General features: G+C 32.6%; 1 long non-coding RNA gene across 1 annotated transcript; it reads right to left on the minus strand.

Moving 5' to 3' along the window:
• Window positions 1-7049: 7049 nt before the first annotated feature.
• On the minus strand, window positions 7050-11574 carry LOC110119416. Its single transcript, XR_002307865.2, has 8 exons — window positions 11180-11574; window positions 10916-11111; window positions 9993-10844; window positions 9836-9916; window positions 9621-9746; window positions 8844-9550; window positions 8475-8771; window positions 7050-8383 (listed from the first exon to the last, which is right to left on the minus strand). It is a non-coding gene; the product is annotated as an uncharacterized LOC110119416 (long non-coding RNA).
• Between the last annotated feature and the right edge of the window lie 32 nt (window positions 11575-11606).

An 11606-nucleotide genomic window follows, 5' to 3' on the forward strand; every position in this document is an offset into this window, starting at 1 on the left:
TTGTCGTGCACATTACGCAAGAACGTATTTGCACCACATAAACGGGAAATCGATTTGTATTTTACCTTTCACGCCAGCTCGCTTCGCCGAAAGAATTCGTTCAATTTCTCGTTGCAACACTATTGTGTGACGAATCATCGTTTGCACGACTCTTTCGAGATTATGCATACGTTTCGCTCGAGTAAACCAATGACTCGTTCGTCCACGAATCTTCTCTCCTTGTTGCGCTGGATACAGTTATGCTTGCAAAGCGAATGCCGAGAATAAGACGAATCATGCAATGACACAAAATTTGCGTATTTTTTTGTTTGGATTCTTAAGGTGAAAAAATCCTCTATTATATCAATGGATGAATTTTTTAAGCACTAAGTTAATTTAATACATATATGTGTAATTGGTATCTTTGTTTCATGTACTTTATAATTTTTACTATTTGTTACTGTTTGATATTTTAAAGTAATTTTTATTAAGAAATTATTCGAAAATAGGAAGATGAAGTGTCTGTATAAATACGTATTTGGTCATTTTTATTAAGAAATTATTTAAGAATACGTAGAATTTTAATGTATATTTGTCTACTTTGGATTATTCTTAAAATTCATATTTTATTGTGAGTATATGACTTTATAATGAAATTAGAATCATTGCTATTGCAGAAATATTCTTTCCTGCAGTATTTAATTCAGTTTGTTAATGCATCAGCAAAGTACGAAAACTATCAAAGGATGTAATTATTTTAAAATCGGGTTGCATCGTCGTCTTATGGAAAAAGGCCCTTCTAAGGAGTGTATACACAACATCTCCATGTGGATTCCATATACGCCGCGAGGACAAAAAGAGGTCTGGGATGTCAGACGAAGGTCGATGTTGGACAAAGTACGTAAGTACATATATATATACAAAATTCTTCTTCTAAAGAGATAAAGTGACAACGTCGTAAATGCATATAACACTGCAATAATTTACAGAGACAAATACATAAACTTTATCTAAAGAGGAGAAAGCATACAGAAGGTAAAATTAATAATTAAATAATGCAGAAGAATTGAAAGAAAAACGTTTTCTTCTAAAGAAAAAAGGAAGAGAAACTATACTCTAACTATATATATAACATATATAATTATAATTATTTGCAAGGTGTTACATATGAATTTGCTTATAAATATATGTAGAACATAATACATAGATTTTATTGTAAAGAATCTATACAGAAGATAACGCTAAGAATAATACAATGCAGGGAAAAATACAGGAAGAAAATAATGTCACTTAGAAGATAACATGCAAGATAAGATATCTTCCAAAAGTCACGTTAATGGGACAACCATACTATCAACTCGATTGTCCACAAAACCTACGTAACAAAGAAGGAATTACGAAGCTTTTGAGTTATGTAACGTTAGAATTTCTAAGAATGGTAGAAAATGACTACTGCATTAAATATCAGTACCTTATGCCAGCAAAATGATGAATTAGTCAACAGATCAAATGAGGCGGACAAATTAAATTTCATCTTCACTTAATTATCCGAGGAGCAGAAATTAGGTCTGGCTCGATGTTTCAAACAGGGTCAATGAATACTCCGTTGATACGCGCAAGAATACATATTCACTTTTCCTCTGTATCTATGATCGCAATTTAATCCGCGAAACCGGCGTTATTAATAGAATCTCATAGAAGAGATCCAGACACTGTATGGAGCACCGAGAATATGTAATCCTCGAAGAATATCACGAGTCTTGTTTTATGCCGCAAAACCGAATTTGAATATATTCATTTATTACAGCGATATTTTGAATTAGACACTGGAACAATTCTCATAAACAGTTGTTAGTTGGAGTTATAGAAAAAATGAGTCATAAGCTTGTTATCAGTATTGTCAATATCTTGAAGGTAATAACGGTTTGTTCACTCAGAGATCTCTTGTATTTAATGCATCAGTATGTTATTCTTCACTATACATTACATCATGTATAAATAGATTTACGAGGATTAACATAGGTTCAAGTAGAATTAATTTGTAGTAGTTAAGTCTTAATTACATAAGTAAAGATTCCTTTCTAGTGAGAAGTTATGTAATTAATAAACTAACTAGTTTTTCTACTTGAAAATATTTTTTTCCTTATATCCAATGAAGTCGATTTGTTATTTTTGTTGTAGAGTCTCAACAAACGAAGGATTAGTTTAACAGTGGAAATTGAACCGATGTCAACGCCGTTTGTTGGCTATTCTTATATTCTTCATTTTTATTGCTTCAACTGATCAGTTTAGATGTCATAAATACATAGATAGTTTGCAGTAGAATTGGACAGAATAGAATAGGATGGTAGTATTAATTGTAAGTAATTATAGCAACGAGCATATGGATGGATAAAGTCCCTATACCAATTTAAACAAAATTAAATTAATGAGTAAATATTTCCATGCTTTATATGGTCAGTACGGTACATTTTTTATATCGGTATCATACATTCATGTACGAATATAAATCATAATTCTGATTCAACGAAGGTAGAGTTTACTTTCTAGTTTGACCTCTACTTTTAATTTCAATTAAATCGAGAGTTTTTCGTATTTGTTTTTCGTGTTTTGTATCTGAAGCAATGCTACAAAAGTGAATAGCTAAGTTTCTAAAATCTCATATATATATTATATATATTGTATATGTAGCAATGTATATAAATTAAGAGATTAAAAATATAAACAAACGAAATCGTACGACGTCACTACTATGAGATCGCAATGATGTCTGCATAACGGTCGTCTGTACCGGACCTAGATGATGAAAAATCGTTTTGACATGTTGCACTGTGGTAGTACAGCCGGTTTGTCCGTGATTCCCCCATCGAATGGGTGTAAATGAATAAATCCATCCTCCTTGCAGGCTTCCCGTTGTGAAAGTTCGTGTCCACAAAAATTCTTGGAAATCAAATAAAGTATCGAGCATAGCGTAGGTTTCGAAGTGACCGACCAGTCCACGGTCATCGTCGTGGAACGAAGGAAAAGGAAGAAAAAAGATAATTCTGCTGATCAAACGGTATCACTGGTGCAGTACACGTAGATCAGCGTTGGTTATTGTTGCATCGTCAGCTGTGACTAGAAATTTTATGGTGGACACAGTCAAATCACAAAAGAGAGGATGTTCTAGTTGAGGACAGAATATTAACTCTGTGCACTTGAATATTTCTTTGCAAATATATGATTGTTTGAATAAACATTTTTGTAAAGTATTTTATTTGATACTGTGAAGTTACTTGTTATGAGATAAAAGCTGGAAATATAATTTAGGAAAAATATTTCTGTAATTGTAAGTTTATGTATGAGAGAATTATAAGATAGTAATTAAAAGTAATTATACATAAGTATATTTTATAGTAATATTTTTTAATACAAAAGGTTAACATATTAGAAAAAAAGATATATCTTTGAAAATCTTATTATTGGATGAAAGATAATGCTTGTATAAAATTTTATTTCATAATATTAATAACGATTATCTTATGACAATTATAACCATTGAGCATATAAGAAATGAGATATAAAATATAATATCATGAAAACAAAATATAATATCAATAAAACGAAGGTCATACAATGATTTTGAATATGAGAAGATATTTTTTTTATTATATCCATCTTGTTTAAACAGTACAGTGAAAGACATCTTTGTTTTCTTATCGATAATTTTATTTCTAGTCATCGTGGTAGATCACCGATACTTCATAACGCAAAGAACACGAACAAACGCGTGAGACAGAAGGGAAACCAGAGAAATCGGCCACTCGTCGCAGGCTCGAGAGAAAGGTTTGAATCTCTGGCTTCCTGCGTGCTGTCAAATGAAAGAAGATGAAGAAGTGAAGTAGATTCGCATAATTAATTATGTATCAATGTACCACCCGCAACAATAGCAGGATCCACAGATATTTTTTCATTATCGATATTCTATATGATTGTTGCTCAGCGACGCTTTTGAATCATAGTATTTTTGATGCTTTTATCATTTATCATAAATTTATCATTTAATTAAATATTTCCTATAAATATTACTTAAACAATTTTTCATAAAATGCATTCGTTTTCTTTTATGAAAAATTAAAGTTTATTAAAAATCTGTATACTCAAAGCTACATGTTGCGGATAATTGTACATATTATTACCGAAGATAATAAATGTCGGCAATTAGTTGACGGGTCATTTAAACTTCATTAGTGCCTCAGCGTTAATTAAAATCGTCACGTTTGCAAAAAATAGGCAGGGAAATGTGAAATACGTGAGCATCGTGCGAAACATGCAAATCAACCCAAGGGCGTCAGCGATTTTTTATCGGTAAACGATCGAGTGGTAATAGTTTTTAAAAATGAAAATAGTGGATCCTGTTCCGCCGAAGGAATATCGTTCACGTTACTCTTCATAACCATTTTTCAATCTAAAAAACATATATGAAGAAGTAAATAGTTATATGCAATTAACGAATTACACTTAAAGAAGAAGTTCAAAGACAAAACATAAAGAAGAAGTAATTTAATTGAAATTATAAATAGAGTGACTAATTAATAATAGAACGAAAGAACCTTCAAGAGAAAAGAAGGCAGAATAAGTGAGAAGCACAAAGTGGAAAATGTACCTTTATACTTGCTGATTTCAGGATTGGAACAGGAATGACCTAATTCCTTTCTTTTTTCTTTTTCTATCTTCCTTCCTACTATCTTCCTTGAGTTCTACTTCTGTTCCCAAGAGCTCAACTGGTATGCAGAAAATTAGTGTTACCAACCTGCTATGCAGAAAATTTATTTAATTAAAGAAAGTGATAGAGATAACTTGCAAGAAACATACACTATATTGACAATACCATTACCTTTCAAACAAATTATTTATACCTATTAAATATTTCATTAATTGTTGTGTAAAGCTATAATAAGAAATTTGTTCCATTTGTTAAATCTTTTTTAACAAGCTTTCTTCATTCATTATCCGTTCACTTGTAGACGTCAAAGTACCTACCAACCATAAGAGCCGATTTATAAGGACATCTCGTGAAGAAGAAGCTGTTCCAACTATTGGCGTAATCGGATTGATCTCCAACAAGAAATGTCAACGCTAGAGGAACGAGAATCAATAAGACGACTTTGGCTATCTTCTCTGAATATCGTGGCATCGAAGAAATTGATATTAATGCGAGAATATCCAACGTGGCCTGTTTATCCGGGTCCAAGAGGATGATTTTGTCGGGTCTTATTAAAAGAACGTCCAAATCAGATACAGCTGCCATCGCTGATGCTGGTATCAATCATCGTTAGATCATTTTGATATAATGACCATAAACGGTCGCCATTAAGATCCACATAACGTTTTGATGAAAATTAATCGTTAAACGTGCTGCTCCACTTCCGACAAGACAATTCGCGAAATTGTTCCAACGATACTGGCTTCTGGGGGATTGAAGTAAGTTGTTTTACTGGATTTCACAACATACTATTGTAAAACGAATTAATCGTCAACAGTTACATGTTCCCGGGTATCTGAGCGAATCGATAGAAACTAGGAAGGTAAGGACTCGAAACCTCAGTCAAGATTACGAATTATATGCTAGCGCGTATGATTATTCAAATGATTTTATAAATCGCTAGATACTATTTCGATAATTTGCGTGTAAGCTATAAATAGAGTTCTGTAAATTTCAGATCTTTATCCATTTCGAAAAAGAAGATTAAGATGCAAGAATATACAATTAAAATATTAACATTAGAACTATACAATGATAAATAACCGATTTATAATTTTTGTTTAACTTCTATATTCACAACAGTGCATTTTTGGAGGTTTGAGCAATTTTTTGAAAAATATTTGCATAAAAGTCTTTTTCCCCTTACGCTATTTTTTCCGCAATTTTTCATGTACCTTTGATTTCGATTTTTCTAGTATATGATCTATGGCTTAGTTGTTGATATGTAGTTTTGATGTTTACAGGCTGAGTTTGCTTTACTATGCATGTCATGTTTAGTATATCGCGTTTACTATGCATATATGCGTATGTAATTCACATCACCACTTACGTTATACGCATTGAAAACAAAAGCTTGAATAAAAAGTTTGAATTACATGAGAAACACGCGATACTGAATGCGTTGTTAATAATTATTGTAAATAATCCAATGAATGATTAGCATATAATATTTTCATATATGACAAATATCAGTAATTTTATTCACGCCTTTACTTGCATGCAAATGACCACCATTCCAGTAATGAGGTCAATGAATTTTCTTCTGCTGGTCCGCGAGAAGTCAGACGCGCATAAATTTTAATCTGAGCTGGTCATCTTTGTTGCATTTGACTCGAATCTTAATTTCGTGGAATTAAGATATCACGAGGAAGAGGTGATTGGCTATGTGACGATAAGGTTTAAGTTGCACACAAGGGTTTTCGTTGTCCACCTAAAATAGATTTAATCCAAAGTTACTAGTACTAGGTGGACACTTCGTACGACCGCATTTTGTATTATTTCTAAGAGCTTAAATTGATAACGTTATGTATGTATGTAGAAGTATAATTCTTACAAAGCGGAAATTTCTTTTTAATGGAGTATATTGATGATAGAAAATTTTACAAAGAGAAATCTTGTAGCATCAAAGAAGAAATTGGCATTTTAAACATTTTTTTTAATTTTCGAATGAATTCTTAAATAAATAATTAGGAATTCTAGCGTTTAGGTGAATTTTTAAAAATATATACAATATTTCAGAATTCCAAATTTTAGAAAAAATATATCATAGTATTGACAAACAGCCAATACCACCTAATGACAAAATCCGTAATCACTTAGTTGCCAAACTAATAAATGGAATGTATGAAGTTAGAAATACCAAAGGATATAGCAAAAAAGTTTTAAGATAAATTAAAGTATCTATCAAAAAGACTTAAAAGCATATAAAAATTATATGATGCATATTTATAAATACATAAAGAACATCATGTAAGTCGAAAAGGAATATTAAAACTTATATGAAGGAAGTTAGAAGAGTTTCGTAAAAAACCACATTTTGTTAATATGCAACAAATTATATTGATAAAATTTCATAGACTTTCGAGTTCGCAACGACATCGATGAAAATCTGGTGTCTCCCTGCTCGAATGTAATCTCCACAGTGTGGTAATATTGTGGTCGCATGATCGTGCGTGCTTTTTTCTCAACATCATCTCAGAAAATCGCGTTTTATTGTATCTCTTTTCCGTCTTCATACGCTTTCACGATTATAGCTTTATCATTTCTTCGCTGAACAAATTTATATTTTCATTCGATAAGATAATCCTGTTACATTTCATATCCTGTTATCTTTACATAAGTTTACGTAATTTGTTTTTCTATACATGCTGTAAATAAGAAAATGCTAATTAACTAACAAGATTATAAGATGCAGTAAATCAAGGGATTATTGGAGTTAGTCTTACCAAAGAAAAAAAAGAAACAATCGTTCTAGTTTCAATACTTAACTATCACGGCTCAAGGTTCCTTATTGTAATGAAATAGCAATTCTAATGTATCATTACCACAAGCATAATTTTTTTCTAATTACGTTTCGCTATTTAGCTTAGAACGAGCTTTGTATACGCAAGTACTTTATCTCTAATTAAAGATCTTATTCGGAACACCATTTTGTCTTATTGGAATTCTAAACAGATTCTTTTGTTATATGTGCTATCAGCTATTTAATAATTCATTTTTTTATTATAATAATTGTAACAGGTTCCTTAAACTTAACTATTTTTAGATGGACGTAATCTTTTCATTTCAAACATTATTGAAGTTAGACTTTATGAATATTGTATCTGTATATACTTGAACTATATCTACATTCATTATACCTATATCTATATTTGAAATTTTTAAATTTTGATAAATGTTGAAGTTTACCAAACTTTAAAGGCTGAAAGCCTATCATAGGCATAAAATTCTATACTTACCAAGATTCTAAAAAGCTTTAAGTATCTTATACTATTACTGATAACGTTGTAGCATTATTGAATTATACTATCTATTAATAATACTAATATACATAAAATTATATAATATCAAAATTCTTTATCGATGAACATATTCCAAAAAAAGCATTATTTGCCATCCACGACTTTAAATATCCATCGCATCAATCATTTTAATTCTGACGTAGCTGATTGATCACTATTATATTTCCATTTTGAACATGTTACGTTTCGAATAGCTTTAAAAAAAAAAAAAAAATAGGAGGAGAACAAAATTTTCTCTTCTAGTTTACTTAGCCACGTATCGTTTTATTTTCGGAGTTCAATTCGATGGTCCACCAGCGACTGTTCGTACGTGTTTACTTATGTCGGTAGTATTCTCCTCTGAACATTGTATTGGAACCTGTCACAAAAATATTTCATAGATGCCTGGTTCTATTCATCGAACGAATTTGAGGGCAGGACGTATAGGGGGAAAAAAGCGGGGTTATTACCTTCGTGACCCGTTATCGCTTTGTCACGGAACAGTTGTGTGTTACGGGAACAATACAGGTGCATTTGAACGGAGAACAAAAGAATACTTAAGGAAGGAGAAAGTATTAACATTCTAGGTCACTGGTTGCTGAACGCATTTACGATTAGAACGCATTCTTACAAAGCGTTGCTTGCCCTATCTATGCATATATAGGCTTATCAAAATTATTCAGCCAGCGCTATTCAAGAAGTCACATTTGTTCTGTGTCTAACAATTATAAGCTTCGAAAGAGCCACTCGTGATATGTGCTGGAACGCTTTGAATTGAATTTTAAAAGAATTAATAGAATTTAGTTTTTCAGGAAATTAAAATGAATTTTTAGAGTTACCTAGGGATTATAGGATACTCTCAGAGCTGGAAATTCTGTGGTAAAAATACTCTGTGCATTGCCATGTCCTTGATAACGAATATGATGGATAAAGTACTTTTACGTTCGCATCGCTTCATTCATGAATGAAAATAGTCTCGTGGCCCCTTACACGTACCGTTTCCTTCTCTCTACTGTCACTTCTGTATTTAATAATAGCCAGGTTTTCTCAAAATTTCAGATATATGTAAATCATTTTCAATACCAGCGATAGAAATTTCCTTTAGACCTTAAAAATACTTTCCATATTAATAATTAATACTTACAGTTATCAAAAATATTTTTTATAAAAAATATGATGTATAATTCTGTACTATTATACTATCACAATATTCCTATTCTCCAGACCTATGCAACGCCAGTATTTACCCGACTTTGTACGTTCATTATGATATCTATTAGGATAGGCTGTAAGCATGAGGCTCGATCATGCTCGATCACGTTTCCACAGCGGACAACAGTATGCCATCGCAGAGGATTATCGTAGAAAGCAGAGATCGCGAATCGGTTGGCCGATGTTAGGATCGCCGTTTGGCGCCAGCCTCTGCCGCGCTCGTTAAACTCGCGTGCATGCACGTTCAACGGACGGGCGCAGATGCATGTAGCATCTAGATATACACCGGCGTGTATGCAAACGCGTCTCTGTACAGGGCATTCCACTTATCTACCTACGGATTTCATACGGAATGTTAATGGGAAATACACGCGCGACCACGCTGTCGATAAACATCACATTACGCCGCGTTTCCAAATATCGCGTTTCCATCCTGGTATAAAATACAGCTTTGGAAGCGTATCCTGCGAAGGTGCAGGTGAATGATCGTCCTGTGATCTTAACTGCAAGATCTAAAGGGAATCGTAGTTCTGAAAACGTTTGATAAACGTTTGATACAGAGTAGCAGAATTACTCAGGTTGGATAAAAGTGAGAAGAGAATTAAGATGGAATAAATACCGCATTAAGAACGTCGAACTTAGGTACTTATTTTGCTATCCTTACATACGTATCCTTTTATGAAATTATTTTTATCTGCAACTAAATAATAAATTTGCAGTCATAAGGTAGAAGATAGGATAATAGATAACACACTTGAAAAGTCTGTTTTTATTACCGGATTTTGTTTCCTCAATTTCCGTCATCTCGACAGAGTGCAATACATATCCCCAAGGGGATACAGAAGGATTCCCAGTAACAAGTAGAATCCCCCTAGCGTCAAAAGAGGGGCTTTCAGAGCTTAAGCGTCGGTAGTGCACGATTTAGTGGACAAAACCAGGAACTACGGTTCACTGTGCTTGAGATCTCAAAGAGCAAGGGGGAAACCATAACACAACGGCGTTGCTACGCAAGGACACACTGTCCCCTATAGCGCATCTCGTCGTGCAGAAAAAACTATTAAAGTGGACAGATATAAAATACAAAGCGACCAATTATACAGCGACGGTTTCCTTGAAATTGTGCGCTACAAAAAGAAACATGCAGCGCAGCAAGTTAAGAAGCAATTACTTAAAACCGTGTTTTGGATGCAAACTGAAGTGCTTTTCTCTTCATGTATACTATACAAACATTGCATGAGAGAGAATATAATAAATATTCTTTTGTATTCAATCTAGACGTAATATAAAATCAAGTACTCGGCAAGCGTCTGTATGTTCCGAGTTCGAGCTAATCTCAAGAACTATAGGACATATTTTGATGAGGTTTTCCTCAATTTTAAAGAGCATTTCTCCAGCAAAGTTTAGGTGTGTGAAACCTGACATTAACCTATGACAGAAAGAAACAGGAGTCGAAAATATGAACAGAGACGTGTTGTATTATTATTATTGTATATGTATTGATGACTGCTCATATACACCACCAAACGATGTGTCATTTGTCTTTTTACATATTATCAACATGTTGCATCTACCTATTTCCTCATTCGGTACTTCCAGACAACAATTATTAATTAATTCAACTATACCATCTGAAATAATAGAAAGTTTTTATAATTAAGAGCTATAGACATAATATCCATTGTCACTCTGACCAAATAACCTTAATAGACTTGCTTATCAATCAGTTTCATCTTTTTCCTTTTATTCGCCTATGGTATTATAGTAACTTTCATAATATAGTAAGATCTTTAATATCAATTAACATTACCGATTGATACACTGATACTAATTATAGTGGAATCCAGCAGTTGAATAAATGTTTAATATAATAATATAAATAAAGTTTTCTATGAAACCTAAGAATTTGAAAAAGAAATTAGTTTAGAATTCTTCATCAACAATTTCTCCAAGTAAAAAAACTTACCAGAAGTATATATTGATCTATAGCGTGGCATTAATTTCGAATTAATAACAAAATTATTAACTGATTCAATATACATATAATATGTAGGTACATATATCACAAAAATAATCCCAAATTATCCAATAGTGTATCGCATGCAACATTGATTGCAACTTTGAATTATTCCCTCATGTTTGTGTCAATTTACTCGTCTTGACGTTGAAGCATATCAACTTTGATGCTTAACCTATATTACATTCTTGCTGTATCATAGAAGTTCCCGCATCATCGAGTGTATCCACGTGTGCAGGTAAATACACAAAAAAAAACGTGTAAAAATAAGAAGATACTGAAGGAAGAGGACCGGAGGAGTGGCTCGTGCGAACGAGTGGGGAGAAAGACTCGCAAAGAAATGCTCACGTACGCTTTACTAACGCGCGCAGAGCGG

This window comes from Bombus terrestris, chromosome 7 (assembly GCF_910591885.1).
Source record: "Bombus terrestris chromosome 7, iyBomTerr1.2, whole genome shotgun sequence".
In the NCBI taxonomy this organism is placed as follows: Eukaryota; Metazoa; Arthropoda; class Insecta; order Hymenoptera; family Apidae; genus Bombus; species Bombus terrestris.